The following is a 13,361-nucleotide window of genomic DNA, read 5'->3' on the forward strand; positions in this document are numbered from 1 at the left end:
TACAACCAATCAAAATATCAGAGTATAAATCCCAGAGAATCTCGTAAATGCGGAAACCAGAGAGTGTGTGTGTGACATGCTGCTACCGCGCCGACTCCTTTTCCCTAGCTGAGGAGGTACCTGAAACCAAAACTGAAAACCGTAAGCACGAAGCTTAGTGAGTTCCCCCATCGTACCACATACCATACAAACACATAACATACATACTGTCAGGCCATTCTGGGGTGCCTGACTACCCGGTACGACCATTCTGGGGTGTCGTCCTACCCGTGTCAAGCCATTATGGGGTGCTGACTACCGGTGCCAAGCCATTCTGGGGTGCTGACTACCCATCGGTCCTAACAACCGATCCTCGGGGACTAGTCCCCTCTTACTACCTTTATCGCATATAACGTAACAAGCCAGCATGAAAACATATCATCACGTACCGTCAGACATTTCTGGGGTGTCTGAACTACCCTTCGGTCCTATCAACCGATCTCTACTTCTATCTCATATAACATATCATGCTAGCATATAACATATCAGGTAGTAGCAAACCTAGATGACATCACAAAGACAATCATCTAACCTACGACTCCTACTGGTGGGCCGGCATTATGGCCGTAGACCCACCGCTACTGGAAGGTAACTAACCTCGAAGTAGTTGCTGATCTGATCGGGAACTGACTGTCTACTGCTGCTGTTGCTGCTCCGGAAATCCTCCGGCTGCAATTCCCACAACATACTCAATCAAACACTGCTAACTGTCCTTTGGGTAAAATGACCATTTTACCCCTGATCATGCCCTAAGTCAAAGTCAGAGTCAACTTTCAGTTGACCCGAATCGCCGAGTTGGCTTTCCAACTCGCCGAGTCCCACCCAAACGATTGTCCTGAATCCCGTTTCTACTCGTCGAGTTAGGTGACGACTCGGCGAGTTCTCCTTCTAAACTGATATTCAAGTCCTTCATCCTACTCGACGAGTTGTATGAACAACTCGTCGAGTTCGTCTTTATCCGAAGAACACTTGCTGCTTCGACTCGCCGAGTTGTATGAACAAATCGCCGAGTCTGTTCTTGATCTAAGGAGATTGCCTTGAACTCGCCGAGTCAGGGCATTGACTCGCCGAGTTCCTCCATAGATGAGTTCAGCTTCCGACTCACTGAGTCACACCCCGTGATTCACTGTTCACTCGACACTACGAAAAGGAGACAAACTCGGAGACTTGCGAACAGACTCGCCGAGTCACATGAACGACTCGCCGAGTCGTTGCCATGCACCCACTAAATACACAGATTTGCTCGATTCCAGTCCATGCCATTCACAGATCTGGACTCCTAGCACACGAATCACACGTAAAGTTTCCAACTTTACGTGTAGATATTCACCAATACGGATTTTAGGGTTCAAAATGTACTTAAAATGGTAGATCCAAGGTTTTCAAGCAATGAGGGTCCATAAAGGCTACAGATCCGAGGTCTTAGAGCCCAAACATGCCTAGATCCGAAGTCCCTCAACACTATAAGCTCATTACAATAAGGTCAAGGCTAGAAGAAGCCTTGAAATGGCCATCACAAGCTCTCAACAAGATAATAATGAAGGGACATAGAGGGTTTCGAGTCCAATACCTCTAGAAGTTCTGAAATGGCACAAAGATTCCGGATCTTCTTCCTCTCCTCTTGATCTACCTTCTTCTCCTCTCCAAAACTTCAAAGAAATGCACCAAAATCACCCAAATTACCAAAAGAGGAGTTAGAGCTTCGAGAGGGAGTGTTCTGGACGCAATGGAGGCGGATATGAGGCACAAAACATCGTTTAAATAGGGTGCAACCCCTGAAACTTAGGGTTTCATCCAACAGCGGTGACTCGCCGAGTCCAGAATATGGACTCGCCGAGTCGCCAACTTAAACATGTCCCGGGTCCCGTCCTTACTCGGCGAGTCGGACCTATGACTCGCCGAGTCCAAGGCTAAAAAGAAGGAAAATACTCAATAAGATTTATATACCAGGAACCAGGTGCTACAAATCTCCCCCACTTATTTTAGACTTCGTCCTCGAAGTCTGCTGCTCGATCCTGAAACAGCTCGGGATAATGCTCCATCATCTCGTCCACCGGCTCCCAAGTCCATTCCGAACCCTTGCGGTGCTGTCATTGCACCTTCACTAGCTCCACCCTCTTGTTCCTTAAATCCTTCGACTTCCTATCAAGGATTGCGACTGGGCGCTCAATGTAGTTCAAGCTGTCATCAACCTGAATATCCTCCAAAGGCATTACTGCTGAATCGTCCACTACGCACTTCCGCAACTGGGAAACATGGAAAGTGCTGTGGATTTGGCTGAGCTCGACTGGCAGATCCAGTCTATACGCCACCTTGCCCACCCGGGCCATGACTCAGAATGGTCCGATGAACCTCAGACCTAACTTGCCTCGCTTCCTGAATCGAATGATGCCCTTCCAAGGCGACACCTTCAGGAGGACCATATCCCCGACTTGGAATTCCAAGTCGGATCGACGCTTGTCGGCATAACTTTTCTGCCGACTCTGAGCAGTCTGAAGCCTGCTCTGGACCTGCTGGATCCTCTCGGTCGTCTTGAGCACCACTTCGGTGCTCCCCATGACTCTCTGGTCAACCTCACCCTAGCATATCTGGGTCCTGCACCTCCGACCGTACAACATCTCAAATGGGGAACGGTCAATACTCGCGTGGTAGCTGTTGTTGTAGGAGAACTCGGCCAGGGGAAGATAGGTATCCTAACTACCACCGAAATCCAACACGCATGCCCGCAATATATCCTCCAAAGTCTGGATGGTCCGCTCGCTTTGACCATCTGTCTGCGGGTGAAAGGCGGTGCTAAAATGCAAACGAGTGCCTAACTCGTCGTGAAATTTCTTCCAAAACCTGGAAGTAAAACGCACATCCCTATCCGAGATAACTGAAACTGGCACCCCGTGCCGCGCCACGATCTCCCTGATATAGATGTCGGCCAATTTCTCGGCCGATATGCTCTCCTAAATCGGGATAAAGTGAGCACTCTTGGTCAATCGATCCACGATGACCCAAATCGAATCCACTCCACGCGCGGTCCTGGGAAGTTTCGTGATAAAGTCCATCGTGATATCTTCCCATTTCCACAGTGGAATATCCAACGGCTGCATCTTGCCATGCGGTCTCTGATGCTCGGCCTTGACCTTCCTGCAGGTCAAGCAACGCTCAACATACCATGCCACATCCCGCTTCATGCAGGGCCACCAATAATCTAGACGAAGGTCCCTATACATCTTCGTCGCCCCGGGATGAATAGAGAATCGGGACTTGTGTGCTTCCTCCATCAAAATCTGGCGCACGCCTCCGTGATACGGTACCCACACCCTACGGTGTAGTGTCAAAAGTCCTCGGCTATCATAATCAAAGGAGGAAACCTGACCCACCACACACTCACTCTTCCGATGTTCCTCCTTGATAGCCTCCTGTTGGGCCTCCCGAATCTGCTCCAACAAGGGAGTCACTACGGTCATCCTCATGCACATATCCCTGATTGGTGCCGCCTTGCGGCTAAGCGCATCGGCCACCACGTTGGCCTTCCCCGGGTGGTAAAGGATCTCGCAATCATAATCCTTCACCACATCTAACCACCGACGCTGCCTCATGTTCAGATTCGGCTGATCCATGAGGTACCTCAAACTCTTGTGGTCCGTGTAGATGGTATATCGAACCCCGTAGAGGTAATGCCTCCAAATCTTGAGGGCAAAAACCACCGCCCCCAACTCCAAGTCATGCGTCGGGTAGTTCGCCTCGTGAGGCTTGAGCTGCCTCGAAGCGTAGGCAATGACATGCCCCCTCTGCATCAGTACCGCGCCCAACCCAGAAATGGACGCGTCGCAGTATACCACAAAATCCTCTACGCCCTCTGGCAGGGCTAAGATCGGCGCCTCACACAGTCTCTGCCTCAGCGTCTCAAACGCAGCCTGCTGCTCAGGTCCCCACCGAAAGACTATGACTTTCTTCGTCAGCCGTGTCAGGGGTACGGCTATCTTGGAGAAGTCCTGAATAAATCTCCGATAGTAGCCTGCTAATCCCAGGAAACTCCGAATCTCAGATGGAGACTTCAGAACCTCCCATCTCATCACGGCCTCGACCTTGGCCGGATCGACCAGAATCCCGTTCTGGTTGACAAGGTGTCCGAGAAATTGCACCTCGCGCAACCAAAACTCACACTTGGAGAACTTGGCATACAAGCTCTCCCTCCTCAGGGTCTCAAACACCTCTCTCAGATGCTCCTCATGTTCCTCCCGAGTCTTGGAATAAACCAAGATGTCATCGATAAAGACTATCACAGACCGATCCAGCATCAGTCTGCATACGCGGTTCATGAGGTCCATGAACGCGGCAGGAGCATTGGTAAGCCCAAACGACATCACCACAAACTCATAGTGGCCATAGCGCGTCCGAAACGCGGTCTTCTGCGTATCCTCCTCCCTGACCCTCATCTGATGATAACCCAAACGCAAATCAATCTTGGAGAACCAAGATGCTCCCTGAAGCTGGTCAAAGAGGTCATCAATCCTCGGGAGCGGGTAACGGTTCTTCACCATTACCTTGTTCAGCTCCCGGTAATCTATATACATCCGATGCGACCCGTCCTTCTTCTTCATGAACAAAATCGGGGTTCCCCAGGGTGAACTACTCGGTCGAATGAATCCCTTGTCTAATAGCTCCTGCAGTTTTGTAGACAACTCCTGCATCTTAGGAGGAGCCAACCGATATGGTGCCCTGGCTATCGGAGACGCACCAGGAACGAGGTCAATCCTAAACTAAACCTGTCGTTCCGGAGGTATCCCAGGAAGCTCCTCCGGGAAAACATTTGCAAAATCTCGAACCACCGGAACCTTGCTCACTGTCGCCTAACCCGCCTCCCGGGTATCCATCACATACGCGACATATCATGCGCATCCCTGCTGAAGATAGCGCCTAGCCCTCGCTGCTGAACATACAGTGGGTCCGCAAGGTGGCCTCTCGCCATGAATCACTAACTCTCCCCCACCTGGGGTCCTGACTCACACCAGTTGCTGCGCGCAATCTATCACTGCCCCATTAGGGCTCAACCAATCCATGCCTATAATCACCTTGTTCCCACGCAGCGGAATGGGAACCAAATCTACCAAGTAGCGCTCCTCAAACAAACGCAACATGCAATCTCGAAATACCATCGATGCTCGCACCGATCGATCATCAGCAATCTCCACCTCCAAAGGGCAATCTAACTCGCCCGATGACTCATGAAACTTCTTGCTAAGCGCAAGGGAAACAAATGATCGGGACGCACCCAAGTCGAACAACACCTGAACTGGAAGGCCGTTCACATGGAACGATCCTAATGCATACATATACATACGGAGCACATATCGATAACATAACATCATAAAAATAAGATAGAGGGAAAGAATCATACCCGTCACCACATTGGGTGCGGCGCGTGCCTCCTCGGTAGTCAGCTGGAATGCTCGGCTCCTCACCACTGGAGCCTCTGCCTTGCCCTGCCGGCCATCCGTGATCCGCAGGGTCACTGGAGCTGGCGCCTTCACCAGCGCTGAAACTATCAACTGGGGGCAATTGGCCTTCTTGTGGCCCCTCTGGTTGCAGTGGAAACACAGCAACTCTGATGTCTGAATAACTGCTGCCGGAGCAGTGCAATCCCTGCTGATGTGCCCAGACTTGCCGCACTTGTAGCAGCCTGATGATCCCATCCTGCACGCCCCCTCGTGCGGCCTACCGCATTTCCTGCAGTGGCTCGGTCCTGACTAGCCTTTCGGCCTACCATCTGATCCCTTGGGCTTCTTCCCCGAAGCCCCTCCTGTCTGACCCTCCTCTGATTTCTGTTTCCGAATGTGCTCCTAATCTATCTCCCTCTCCCTCGCCCTGGCAATCATAGAGTCCAAGGTAGGGCAAGCCGAAAAGCTAACATGCTCCCGGATGTCAGCTCGTAGCATATCATGATAACGGGTCCTCCTAATATCCTCATCACCAGCATACTGGGGCACCAACAAAGCCCTCTCCCGGAACTTGGCGGTGATCTCCGCCACAGTCTCCGTCGTCTGTCTCATGTCTAGAAACTCCCTGGCCAGCTGCTGAAGCTCGACAGCCGGCGCAAACTCTGCCCTGAACCTGGTCACAAATTCCGACCAGGTCATAGCCTCAATAGCTGCGGCTCCCAACGAGTCACCCACTGACTCCCACCAATCCCGGGCTCGGTCCCGTAAACACCCTGCTGCATACCTCACCTTCGACCCTCGGGGCAGAAGCTAGTCAACTGTGCAGACTCGATGTCTGCAATCCATCGCCTGGCAGCAATGGGGTCTTTCACCCCATGGAAATCCGACGCACCACTACCCCTGAAGTCCTTGAAGGACAGTGTGCGAGATCCCGACTGGCTAGATGCCATATCACTCCTGAATGCCCGAAGGCGATCCTCCATCAACTCCATGGTCCCTTCCTTGATCGACCCAAAGAGGATGGGGGTCGACTCAAGGATGCCTCTGGTGATCTCTGACGCGATGAACTCGCGTAGTCCTTCATCTACCGGCTCGGAACTTGATCCCGAACCTGACCCCTCTCCTGAACCGCCATCTACTGGCCTCGATCGAAGTACCACCATTCTGCAATACATCACAACAAACATTAGAGATATTGATACTTCCTGAGGGATCACTGCTACCTACAAGTTCCCTGGTCTTATCTTGGCCTTCCTTGGTTCGGGTACGGATCCTATGCTTTCAGTAGTACGGGCCCATACTACCTTCCACATCTATCTATACCTTCTTCAAGGACTGTCTCGACTCCACCAGATCCCTTTCACTATGGCTGATCACTACTATACTCATCCTAGGCTCGCCCTAGGGAAATCTCCGACTCTACTCGATCTAGTCCTTAGCTGTTGTAGACCTCCTTGTAATGCCAATTAGCCATTACCCGAATACCATCACACATGAGGAGGCTCAGATAATCCTTCAAGTACCCGACTCATCCCTACAACGGTTGGACTCAAACAAGAGTTGCGCAGTAGGATCAAATCCGGCACTCTAAGATTATTCAACCCTAATCATATGTGACGTGACGTATTCGCCTAATGGCTAACTTCCATTATTCAGAGTCCCACATAGCACGAAGCAAGTAGCATTCAGACAAGGGTAACAATCTCAATCAACTATATCTGCTTACAGGAACCGTACTAGCATAAAGTGCTAAGCTCATACTATCAGGCATAACCTAATCAGGCTATCCTACTTGCTGTCTACTCAATAACTAGCATGCAATTCTCATACAACTGAAACACATAAAGCAGACACATAAGGCATCCCTCCTAGATCCTTAGTCCTATTCTAGCATGCTGTTCTACCAAAGCTGATAAACATAACATAAACTCATATGGGTACTTTGGGGAATACTTACTTGAGCTCGGCTGGTCGCGCACATCACACACTTCGTTCTTTCTTGAAACTCTTTTCTTAGTTTTTTGAAAACATTTTCTTTTAGAAAATCTTTTAATCCCTCGATTTGAGTTCAGACACCCCCGAAGGTGTGTCCGAATCCCTCAAACCAGGGCTCTGATACCAACTTGTAACGACCCAATTTTCACGTCCAAAAATTTCGTTTTAAAACATTACTTTAGAAAACATTAATAATTAAAACATTGTTTGATCAAACCATGACACAACGTAAACCATGTCTAAAAGCCAAATCATACAACCAATCAAAATATCATAGTATAAATCCCAGAGAATCTCGTAAATGCGGAAACCAGAGAGTGTGTGTGTGACATGCTACTACCGCGCCGACTCCTTTCCCTTAGCTGAGGAGGTACCTGAAACCAAAACTGAAAACCGTAAGCACGAAGCTTAGTGAGTTCCCCCATCGTACCACATACCATACAAACACATAACATACATACTGCCAGGCCATTCTGGGGTGCCTGACTACCCGGTACGACCATTCTGGGGTGCCGTCCTACCCGTGTCAAGCCATTCTGGGGTGTCGACTACCCGTGTCAAGCCAATCATCTAACCTACGACTCCTACTGGTGGGCCGGCATTGTGGCCGTAGACCCACCGCTACTGGAAGGTAACTCACCTCGAAGTAGCTGCTGATCTGATCGGGAACTGATTGTCTACTGCTGCTGCTGCTGCTCCGGAAATCCTCCGGCTGCAATTCCCACAACATACTCAATCAAACACTGCTAACTGTCCTTTGGGTAAAATGACCATTTTACCCCTGATCATGCCCTAAGTCAAAGTCAGAGTCAACTTTCAGTTGACCCGACTCGCCGAGTTGGCTTTCCAACTCGCCGAGTCCCACCCAAACGATTGTCCTAAATCCCGTTTCTACTCGTCGAGTTAGGCGACGACTCGGCGAGTTCTCCTTCTAAACTGATATTCAAGTCCTTCATCCTACTCGCCGAGTTGTATGAACAACTCGTCGAGTTCGTCTTCATCCGAAGAACACTTGCTGCTTCGACTCGCCGAGTTGTATGAACAAATCACCGAGTCTGTTCTTGATCTAAGGAGATTGCCTTGAACTCGCTGAGTCAGGGCATTGACTCGCCGAGTTCCTCCATAGATGAGTTCAGCTTCCGACTCACTGATTCACACCCTGTGACTCACTGTTCACTCGACACTACGAAAAGGAGACAAACTCGGAGACTCGCGGACAGACTCGCCGAGTCACATGAACGACTCGCCGAGTCGTTGCCATGCACCCACTAAATACACAGATTTGCTCGATTCCAGTCCATGCCATTCACAAATCTGGACTCCTAGCACACGAATCACACGTAAAGTTTCCAACTTTACGTGTAGATATTCACCAATGTGGATTTTAGGGTTCAAAATGTACTTAAAATGGTAGATCCAAGGTTTTCAAGCAATGAGGGTCCATAAAGGCTACAGATCCGAGGTCTTAAAGCCCAAACATGCCTAGATCCGAAGTCCCTCAACACTATAAGCTCATTACACTAAGGTCAAGGCTAGAAGAAGCCTTGAAATGGCCATCACAAGCTCTCAACAAGATAATAATGAAGGGACATAGAGGGTTTCGAGTCCAATACCTCTAGAAGTTCTGAAATGGCACAAAGATTTCAGATCTTCTTCCTCTCCTCTTGATCTACCTTCTTCTCTTCTCCAAAACTTCAAAGAAATGCACCAAAATCACCCAAATTACCAAAAGAGGAGTTAGAGCTTCGAGAGGGAGTGTTCTGGACGCAATGGAGGCGGATATGAGGCACAAAACATCGTTTAAATAGGGTGCAACCCCTGAAACTTAGGGTTTCATCCAACAGCGGTGACTCGCCGAGTCGCCAACTTAAACATGTCCTGGGTCCCGTCCTTACTCGGCGAGTCGGACCTATGACTCGCCGAGTCCAAGGCTAAAAAGAAGGAAAATACTCAATAAGATTTACATACCAGGAACCAGGTGCTACACCAAGACTGACCCACTAGTAAGAGTTATAGTAGAGATAATTGTCTTTGTGATAATTATATGGTATGTTGTTCTCTGTTATGATTATGTGCTAGCATGATATGATGTTATGTGATAGTAGATAATAGGGGGAATAGTCCCCGTGTTACGGTCGTAAGGACCGAAAGGGTAGGTCGGGCACCCCATATATGTCTGACAATATGTTTATGCTATATTATCATGTAGTAGTGCTAGGGGTGAAATAGTCCCTGTAGCCGGTTGAGATGAACCGGAGGGTAGGTCAGCACCCCAGAATTGCCAGACATAGTAGGTCAGCACCCCAGAATTGCCAGACAGGGTAGGTCGGCACCCCATAATTGTCATACAGGGTAGGTCGGGCACCCTAGAATTGCCCGACAGTATGTTTGTTATATGGTATGTGGTATGATGGGGGAGCTCACTAAGCTTTGTGCTTATAGTTTTCAGTTTTGTTTCAGGTACCTCTTCAGCGAAGGGTAAGGAGTCGGCATGGTAGCAACGCATCGCACACACATGATTTCCGCACTATGATGTTCTTGAGATTGTACTCTAACATTATTATTATTCCATGACATGTTTTATGATATTTGATTTATGGGATTATGGGATGATATGATATCAATGAAGTTTTTCAGTAAACAATTTTATAAGGTACTTAATTAAAAAACGAAAATTTTGGTCATGATTTTTGGGGTGTTACACCAACATACCACATACTATATATACATTAACACATACTGGACCCCCGCCCCACACCGGACCCCGCCTGACATCGAGTCCCACTCGGCCTCAGGCCCCGCTCAGATTACAGATCTGTCATTCATTAGGCCCCGCCCGGTACAGGTAAATACATATAACATATAATCATGCTAACACATGCGATAATCACAAAACAATAGCAAACAATACAGTCATCGGGTCTTTCCCGACATCGAGCCTCGCTCGGTACACGTACCAACACCAAGGTTGTAAAAAACGCTTAACGTTAGCTAGTCGGTGGACTGGGGTTAAGGGATTAATCGGCTAGGCGGGGATTAGTTGGGGGATTAATCGGGGACCATAAATTGCTAATTCATTGATTTTAAAAAAAAACATGTATAATATCATAACAAATAAACAAACTTCATAAATATCACTAATATCATACCAAAATAGGTTAATATGATTAATATAACACTAATCATTCCTCAAATAATTTATATTGAGATAGAACTTCTTCAAAGTGTTAAAATTTTATCATTTTCTACTGTTTTACTCATTGAGTAGGCAAGGATTAATCGTTAGGCGCCCTCTAATCGGTCTAGTAGCGCCTAAGGATTAATCGGGACCTAGTCGGGATTTATAAATACTCTTATCACATAACACATGAAAGAGTCACGCAGACATCTAACATCCTATCATAATAATCATGGGCCGACATTGGTGCCTTCGACCCGCTAAACACGGTGAGGGAACTCACCTCAGACTACTGAACCTCATATATAAATCTCTGACTACTGGCTCGCTAAAACCCTTCGCGCTATAATCACAAAATAACATTCAATTAATAATTGGATCCCGACTCACACTAAGAGTCCAAACTAGGGTAAAAGACCAATTCTTAATAAAAACAAGATTACTCAAAATACCCCTTTGGGTCCAACTAAGCCAAATGGTAAAAAAGGTCATGAAAAGTTAGCTCAGTTGGCCCCCCTTGTACCACAACATGGTGTCGAAAACGACAAAACAGTTGTGAACCGCCCCACCACCACATCGTGGTGCCCTCGCCACGTCGTAGTGACATGGTTTTTTGCAGCTTAATGCATTCAGCCGCTTTCTTTGATTCCAGAGGGTCTCCAACTTGTATCTGGTCCATAATAGGGTCTAGATGGATAAAGTTTCCAACTTTATCCAATAGAACCCTCCAAAATGTATAGATCTCAACTTTAAGATCCATAACACTTCATGGCTTAAGCAATAATCATCCAATCCATAAGGTTACTTGACCAAAATCTTCAGAAGAGTCTCTAACACCAAACACACCATAAAAATCGATGCTTTTCAGACATGCATGTCCAATGCATGTCTTAAACTCTTATTAGGTCAAAATAGGGCAAAAAGGCCAAGATTCCATGCATGGCCTCAAAACTTAATTATAGACTAGATACAAAGAGCCAAATGCTCCAAATGGCCTAGAGACTCATAAATTTGCAAGCTTTATGAAGTTCGACCACCCAAGGCAACAAGACATAGAGAAAAAGGGGGCAAAATCCAAAGATCTACCCATTAACTCATCAAGATAAAGACTTTATACCTCCTTGAGATGCCATAAGAAGGTAAAATCCTGAATCTTCTTTGCTTTGGACTCCCAATGTGATCTTCCACCACCTTCTTCCTTCACAAGCACCAAAAACTCACACAAGGGATATAGGGTTTCAAGGAACAATTTGGGAGAGATAGAGGTTGTTGGGAAAAAGGCTAGGAGGGGTTAAGGATCTTTAAATAGGGCTCAAACCTTAAACTTTAGGGGTTTCCCCAATAGCCACCACCATGTCGTGACACACTCACCACGTCGTGGTGGCTCATTAAACCCCGCGTCCCAAAACTCATCGCCATGTCGTGGTGAGGCTTCATCACGTTGTGGCCTTCAAAAAGAAAAATCATATGCAAACGGAATAATTTTTGTACCTGGAATCCAGTGTTACAATGTTGAAGTTTAATATTCTTTCATTATGTATCCGTACAACTTCCAAATTGGTCCCTTTGGGTTTCACTAGCGCATGCTAACTCAATCACGAAAAGGCTTGAAATAATCCACACACACACACACACACATATATATATATATATATATATATATATATATATATATATATATATATATATATATAGGGAAGAGTTATATGGAAAATGAATGATTAGGGCAACACATATTTGAACCATTGAAAACATGACAACACATCACTTCCACAATAACTTCCACAATACATTACTTGTGAAGAAAGAAATGGACACGTGTCATTTGATTATTGGTTCCGGTAGATGTTGCCCTAGTTATTTGTTTTCCATAGAACTCATTCCTATATATATATATATATATATATATATATATATATATATATATATATATATATATATATACAGTGTCAACAAATCTCGACAAGATATTAGATGTACATACGCTTCAAACTTGTAATTTATAAAATAAGAAACATCTTTAGTACTTTTAATCCATAACTATGGCTCTAAACATTACATTATCTTTCTTTGATAGGAGGAATTGAGGTTGGATCTATTACTGAGCTATACGGCGATGTTCTATCTAGAAAGACTTAGCTGTGTCACACTTTATATGTAACTTGACAAGTATGAATATGTTTTTATTTGAAACCTTGTTTCATCTCCTTTTTAGTAAACATGCTAACTTTTACTTTTAAACTTTCAACTTCCATTAAATCAAGTTGTTTGTGAGGGGAAGACAATGTACATTAATGCTTAAGGTACGTTTAGGGCACATAAAGTTTTTATAAAACTGATTTCTCTGGTAAAGGTGAACTATCAACCAGTTAGAGGAGCCTTCAGAAGTTAGCAGATGAGGTAATATTATTTTATATCTTGTATTCACATTTTTTTAAATATAAAATATATCTGGATGCTAAATTGTTATACACTTTGTTTATTAGTTGGTGTAGCTACAGTGATTACTAATCATGTTATGGCCTAAGTAGATGGTTTAGCCATATAGGGCCTCAAATTAAACCAATTGGTGTTTTGATGGTAACATCATGGCTCATGCTTCTAGGATAAGGTATGTAATTTTATATATGATATATCCCTCCAAATAAATGAAAATAATTTTACTACTTGTCATCCTCTTATGCATTATGCCATATGTCATTTGTGGTAAATTTAAA

The sequence above is a fragment of the Lactuca serriola genome, chromosome 4 (assembly GCF_051521515.1).
Source record: "Lactuca serriola cultivar US96UC23 chromosome 4, Lser_US96UC23_V15, whole genome shotgun sequence".
Lineage (NCBI taxonomy): Eukaryota > Viridiplantae > Streptophyta > Magnoliopsida > Asterales > Asteraceae > Lactuca > Lactuca serriola.